The sequence below is a fragment of the Lygodium microphyllum genome, chromosome 9 (genome assembly GCF_053477565.2).
Source record: "Lygodium microphyllum isolate KBCC chromosome 9, Lygodium_microphyllum_v1.1.10, whole genome shotgun sequence".
Lineage (NCBI taxonomy): Eukaryota > Viridiplantae > Streptophyta > Polypodiopsida > Schizaeales > Lygodiaceae > Lygodium > Lygodium microphyllum.
The window spans coordinates 133,656,746-133,664,574 of NC_141143.1; positions in this window are offsets into that span (position 1 = coordinate 133,656,746).

Sequence of the window (7,829 nt, forward strand, 5' to 3'; positions counted from 1 at the left end):
TTTGTAGATTGCCTAGATCTATCAACAATATATTGATCCTTTAGTTAGATTAATTGCTCATTTTGATTAGCACCTAGCGCACATGCATCCTCATTCTCATAATGATCAGAAGCAAGTACCAAAGTTGTGAATGAATGTCAATGTGGATATTGATCCCCGTCAATTAGATATCTTGTATTTTCATGCTCTTTGTCTTCCAAGCAAATATATTGTCCTTGTGGATAGGATGTGCTGCTTGCAATTCTTTCAAATTTCTCCTAAGATATTTGTGGATGAATCCCTTTCCATGGATAGGTTCCGAAATCATTAGACTTTTAAAAGAAAATGTCTTCATTGATTATCTCTTTATGGATTTAATTGGTGGATTGAGTTTTAATGGAATCTATTTTCATTCTCCCTTATTGAGATGTCATTCAAACTTTTTTGTGCTATGTATTAGTATGTGGGTGTGTTTGATTTGTGTTCTTCTATGGAGATATGATATTCAAGAAAGCTAAAAAGACTTGAAGATGTTAATTTATAGATTTGGCTAAATTTTTGAAGACTTGTGACGGGATGAAGAACCTCTTATATCCATTACTAATTTGTTTGGTTATATTTTCTAAATATAAGAATTGGTTTATGCTTTAAGGTGTTTTCCTTTTATCAATCTTTTTTATAAATCTAGGTCACTTTGGAGATTGATGAGGTCGAGGTTGGTTCGTGGATACTACTTGATCGATATTCAAGATAGAAGTGTTGAGCTAGTTTTTGGGCCTAGTATTCTTCTTTATTTTAAGGTCGCAAGGGCGCTTCCTAATTAGGTGTGGGGATATGTTGAGAGCTAAATTAACTTGTTTCTAGGGCTAATTTTTATTGTTTTGTAAGCTAAATAGTTGATTTTGTGATGAATTGATTGATTTTGGATGTGTTGGAAGTGCTTTGAAGAGTGTTGGGATGGTTTGAGAAGGTTTGAGAAACTCATAATGGCTTTTGGTTGAGATATGATGTTTTGATAGGTTGTGTAATGTGTGTGTTTGATTCTAATAATAGGGTCTATTTTAACTATGTTTTGATATGTTTTCTTTCTATTTGTGAGGTTGGGATTGTGAACGAGTATTTTAAGGAATGATTGAGAGTGTGTTAGAAGGTTTTGAATGGTTTGAAGTAGTTTTGGTTTGAGCTCTATGATTTTTATGCCTTTTGTTCACCTTATATAGTGTTCTAAAGAGCTTCTATATCTTTGTGAGTATTCTGATGGATCAATATTTAGCTTGAAAAATGTTTTGCAATCTTGAAAGAGGAAGAATACACGCTTGAAATATCTTGAAATAGCAAAAGAAGTAGCTTTTGCGACTTTTCATATCAGGCATGCCTCTTGGGAGGGCTATCCATGACCAATAGAGGATTATTGAAAGTAATTCTTAGATATTGTAATGTACTATTGAGAGAGAGCATATGTAAGAGAAATAGAGTATGAGACATAGCCAATTTTTTATGAGAAGCATTATATCTACATGAGAGGGATGAGAGAAAGACTATGAAGATTATGAAAGATGAATACTATGTGAAAAATTCTATTCAAAGATGATCTTTCTTTTGTGTCATTGTAGCTCTTTGATGGTTTCTATGAAGAATGTGTTGAAGATTTTTTGTGATAAATCCATGGGAGATTTGCTATATGATGCCTGCATGAGGATTTGTGAATATTAGTGTTTTTTTTCTTCTTGTGGTAACACCATATTGGGGAATATGGGAATTTTCCATAATTTTAGGACACGTGGTCAAATCTTTGGATTTGTCATAACTTGAACACTATAACTCCAAATCGAGCGCTCTATAGCTCAATAGATTCCACTTTTCAAGTGCTTTCTAATGATAGGTCACATCATATGGTTTTGAGAAACTTATGGACATGTTATCCAAGTGCCACCTTTTTCGTATTCAAAAAATGGGAATTGGGAGATTCCCAAACTCACTAATATTGTGTTTGGTTGATTAAAGTATGAAGAACATGTTTATTGATGCGACAAGTTAGATTTTCTTGCAGTAGTTCCCTATATTTCTTGGTGTTCCTCTTGGGGCTCCACTTTCTCTATCTCCACAATGGATGGCAATTCACCAAAGTCCCTTGCCTACTCCTCCAATATAGTGATAAATATGAAGTAAACTTAGATTTTGAATGAAATCTCCTATTATTCATTTCAAGAGCCTCAATGCATAAAATCCTTAGGCTATCTCTCACCTAGGTACTCGTGCATCAATCAAAATAGGTTTGTAGTGAGCATTGCATATCATATCACCAACCATGATGGACACACACACAAGCTCCATGACTCAAGTGAGTGTTCCTTCATCACTCAAACCTCTATGACCTCCACATACGAAAGAAAGAGGATCGATATGGAAAAAGAGAGTGTTTGGAGAGAAGAATAACACAGCTTCACCCTCTTGGTCCCTCACTTTTTCTCCCTCACTCTTTTGCTCTCAATATCTCACTCACATCCTCACTCTCTCTCACAAAGAAAGCAAGTGCACAAAGTTTGCACACATATGAATAGCTTATTCTATTCATTCTCATCCTTTTTACATCCTCTTTTAGGGTTAGGGTTTTTCCATCCCGCTTGGGTATCCAATCCTCTTTTGGGCCTCAAGACTGGTCATCTCTTATTGCATGCTTTTCCTAAAGCGAGAATGAATTAAAAACTTTGTGGTTTTTCCTCGGAAGCCTACTCTAATCTTACAAATTGCACAGGATCATACCCAACTTATGGATTAACATGATAGTAAATATAATTGTTATAACCTTTTAGCAATTCAAAGATGAAAATGCTCCATGCACATTATGTTGTGGCTATTAATCTAAAAATTATGATCCTTTGTGCTTGCTTGTATGTTGCATGTTGCCTACTTCTTGCGGTTACCATTATTACCCTCCTAGACAAGAACCAATCCCATGGCACTCTCCATCATAGGTGGCAAGCTTTAGCTTGCACCAAAGATGTGGATGCTAGGAACCACCATGTGTTGTCCTTAGAGGAGAAAGAAGCTTCTTGTTGTAAGGTAAGTTGTGGTTGGAGTGGTAGTGGGTGACTTGGTTGTTGAAGTTGGTGGTATTCTTGGGATTCTCTTGGTGGTGGGTTCCAATGGTAATTATTCTCTTGGTAAGTTTTCATAGTGAATAAAAGGGAAAAAGTATGGGTTGCGGATGGAAGAACTCGAAGAGAAGTAATCCTTGGAATCTTCAATAGCTGAAATTGGAAAACTTATTGTGTAGTCTCTTCCTAGGGGACATTGCTAGTCTTCTTATCATTCATAGAATATATTTTATTGGTTTGGGAGATGACTCAAAGTAAACCTGAATTGTTGTCCCGCACTTGAGGACCCAAACTATGTATAAGTTGTGGCGTGGATATTATGTGAGTACGCATGAATACTTAGGTATTACTTTGTTAGAAGATAGTTGTATGGTTCCTCATAGTTATTTCATTGATGAAGCGAGGGTAATATAGATTGGAAAAAGTTTTACTATTGAGAGAAGATGCACTTGAAGGAGGTCCTAAAGACATCACAAATATGCTAGATAAGATGTGCCATAGTCGAGTAGCCTAAGAGATAATGTCTTTAGTAGTTGTAGTGCTTCTACTGTTGAGCAAAATGGTTTACTCTTCTAGTGCTTTTCTATCTTGCTTCCATTTTGCATATTGTGATGGCATTGACATGGAGTAGAAAGAGAAAGGTGCAAGTGACTCAAGGTGACATGTCTAACAGAGGTAAACTCCCTAGGTATGTCTTGACCTTCATGTGCCCTGACCAATTGTGGGGGGGAGTGAACAAAGGGTGAGGGGTTTAGGGACAAAGTCAACTTACCAAGGCTACTGGATGTGCTTAATTTGAGAACCCCAAGGAGCAATGCAATGATCATGTATACATTTTTTTTTCATTGTGATTTTTTTCTCATTTTTTTGGATAGGATAATGCCATACAATGAGGCTTTCATCTTTACAAGAGAGATTAAAGGGATAGTGAAGATTTGGAAAGTTGAAAATGATTATATGTAATAATTACATATTGACTAAGAGGTATTTGATCATTAAGTCTTGATTCGATGTCATAAAGAACTTGTTGTTCATGAAGAGTTTGAAGTTTAAGGGATGATTGAACATCTTGGTAGCCATTGCACTTCATGTTGGAATGGTAGAGAGCTTGAGGTAGCAAGTGAAGTTTGCTCGATGGAATCAACTCCTTGATATTGGATTTCTTATTGCCTTCCCTTAGAGTTTGTTGAGAATCCTACCTATCCATGTCTTCAGTCTTTATTGTATCCATGAGCTCTTCCATAACTTGTTGACTTGCTACTCCTTTGTTACTATCTTAAGCATATCATTCACCACCTATTTTTCTGCATTCACTCGATACAAAAAGAGAGCATATGCAATCGAGCTCATCAAATATTTAAAAAAATTTAGAACTATTATTTACATCACTTACAAGTTCATGTTGTTAATAGTCAGTTGCTTCCGATTGCTCTCTCCCCACGTGAGAAAATGCTGCAATACTTTTGAGCATTGCGGGGATACTAATAGGGTGGTGTACATGGATTTTTTTATGTTTTTCTTTTTTTTGAATGTTTGTGCCTTTATAAATTCTATTGTGTAGAAAATTATAAAGTACAAGTGTTGGAGATGATGGTACAAGGTTACTCTACCAAGATGTAAGCCATTGATAGAAGTTAGGATTGTATTGGAGTGCAACATGTGTCAAGAAGTTGTGGTAATTTTTCCATTAGGGTTAGATATGTTGCAACATCAAGTATCACACCTCCTTAATTTAATCTACTCACAACATAGAGTTCTTCTTCTATGAGGATTTTGTCGAGAAAGTGAAGGTCTAAGAGTGGTCCAATTAGCGTGACTCCTCGCACAATGGCAAGATTTACTTGGAGGGAAGTTAGAGCTATGTATGTTGGGTCAATTTGGTCTTTCCAAATGGCACATCTTTGCTCTAAAATTGTGAGGAGCTACCCTCCAAGTTTAGTTGTTGAGGCTCTCATAATGTACCATACTTGTTCAAATGAGCTTCCATCCTCCACTTTTTGTTCTAGTGTTGATATTGACTCAATAGTTTGGGGGCATAAGGCATGACGAAATGTGGGGACCAAACGGCATTCACCCAAACCAAGGAAGAAACTAAGCACATGGCTCAATCCACCAAGGAATTTTTGGGCAAGTTAATGGCCCAAATTTCACAGCTTGTGGTAACGCAAATTATTTTGACTAATAGAGAAAGTAAGGGCAAAACCAAACCAAAATAGTCATTTTAGCCCCTCAATTTAAAATTGCATGCAGGAATAATTAGACATAAAGGGATATCAAATAACTATTATAAAATAGGAGAATCATCTCAAATAAATTAGGAGCCTATCATAAGTATGCATGCATCAAATCCCCAAGAAATAAGGGTATAACTAGTTCTAGGAATATTTTAGATAGCTTATCAAAGAAGTGTCTCAAATAATTGAGTTTCCACTGGAAGTGACTTGGACATACATTCCCAAACTTCTAATAGGTAACAAGCTTTTGTTGAAAAGAGAGCTTCTCGATAAGATTATATTGACTAAGTATAGGACTAAGTATAGTGGGCATTAATCTTTCCCTTCTAACCTAGAAGAATGGGCATTCAAACTTGAGTCCTACTTCGAATTTTTTCCTAGGTTAGATGATTAGAAGATTCACTTTGCTACTCTTCACCTAGATGGTTTTGCTCATACATGGTGGAGGTATGTGAAGAGAAAACTAGTAGATTAATGGTTGGGAAGACTTCAAGGCACAAATGGCTAGGTATTTGTATCTCTAGTTGAAAAGGAGAAGTTGGCCAAAAGGTGGTACCTATTGGGTCAAAGGAGCAAGACTGTTAGAGAGTATGCCAATCAATTCTTGAATCTTACCATGTAAGTAGAGAGTGTAAGTGACCATGCCAAGTTTCACATCTATGTTTTGGAGCCTAGCCTCTCAGTTGATGTTATGTCCCCCAGAAACTAGCCAACTCTTTCAAGCCATAGAATTGGCTAAGTAGTATACTCAAAAGTACTGAAAGAATGTCACTATTTAGCCCTCATTTGGGAAACATAAGACTGTAAATAGATAGTGTAACTTTGGGCTAAATTTTAGTGGATCTACCATGTCATTTGGTAGTCCTAAAGTCCCTACATACCCATCCTTTAATGCAATAAGATAGTAAGGTAACTTGAAGGTAGTAGCTAGCCCCAAAGTTGAGAATAAGCAAGGAGACAATAGGCCACATAATAGTTCACTAAATGGTGGATAGAAACTCATAGGGTGAAGGGATAGGTGTAGAAAGAGTAGAGATGTAGAGGAGGAAGTGGGGAGATCATGTCTCATAGCAGCTAGAGAGATATCACTAGTATTGGCAGCAAGGCAATGCTTGGTGGGCTACTCCATGAGAGAAAAGAGAATCAAAGTGATTCAAGTAGGACCTAATCTACTTTTGAGTCAAAATAATTTGTAGTATCACAAATAGGTGATGCCAACCCAACGAGCATGACATTAATGTACAACATCAACCATTAATTCCAATTGTTGCTATTGATCAATAGGTCCCCAAGTAGTAGTGCCCTAGGGTGAAGTACACATAGAATGTGTCCTAAGGGCTATGTGCACTAGCCAAGGTGCAAGGTTTGGTTCTAGTACATGTGTGATGTGCTAGTACACTAGGTGTGCGCATGTGTACCAAGGACTAGTGCACTATGCATGTGCACTACACTGGTGCATAGTGCGCATACACTAGTAAGGTGCTAGTGCACTAGTGTGCACTAGGGTGGGCTAAGGGGTGCACAGTGCATTGAGGTGTAGTGCACTAGGGTGTAGGGCATTGGAGTCAACATGCAAGGATGGGGCTAGTGCACTATGTATACATACTAGGGTAGTACACTAGAGATTCATGATGTGCTATTGGAGAGGGCTCCAAAGTAAAAATTGTAGTGTGGCTACTTGTAAATAATTTGGATTGATTGAATGGGAATCAAACACATTTCTTGTTGGAATGGAAAATCAGTAATGGGTTTGACCACTAAGAGTACTTTGATTAGTGCTGCTAATCAAGGTGGCAAGTATCCCATTTCTAGCATCCTTGGTAGTGTTGAATATGGCGCAAGTGGGAGAATATTATTGCCTCCTTTTGGAACATCCTTGGCTTTAACAAGTGCAAGTCAACCACTGTTGGGATGAGGACCCTTTGACTTTGATGCATGGTCATAACAAAGTGCAATTTGCTCTTATGGTTTGAAGTTGAGACTTCATGATGTTGGAGACTTCTTTGATGTCTTTCTCTATCATCAAGTTGTTTAATGCTTAATTTATGTATGCATTACAAGGTCTTGTCATTCAATTTGTTGTCTCACAAATGAGTAGGTTTATGCACCAGGCACTAAGCATTGGTAGATAGTGAAGTATACATTTCTCAATTTAAGTGATAACACCTTAGGCTATATTATCCCAAGGGGGAATGATTACCACCAAATTTACATGTTTCTCGTATTTTGACTCGGCTAGTTGTTATGATGCTCATGTGTCCAATAGTGATTTTTGGCAATTCATGCATATCGTGTTTGAGTAAGAAGTTGTCCATTGTGGTGGCTACTTCTAGTTCTAAAGCTGGTAACAAGGCAACTTTCATAACTACGGTTAAGTGTGTTTGGCTCAAATGCTTTTTGGTTGGATGCTAGATAGGCATCTCTTCACTAACAAATAGTGCATTTCCTATACATGAGTGCTAGTTCTTGTTTAATCACTTCACTCCAAAGGGTGATTTTGATACCATATTTTGAAAAT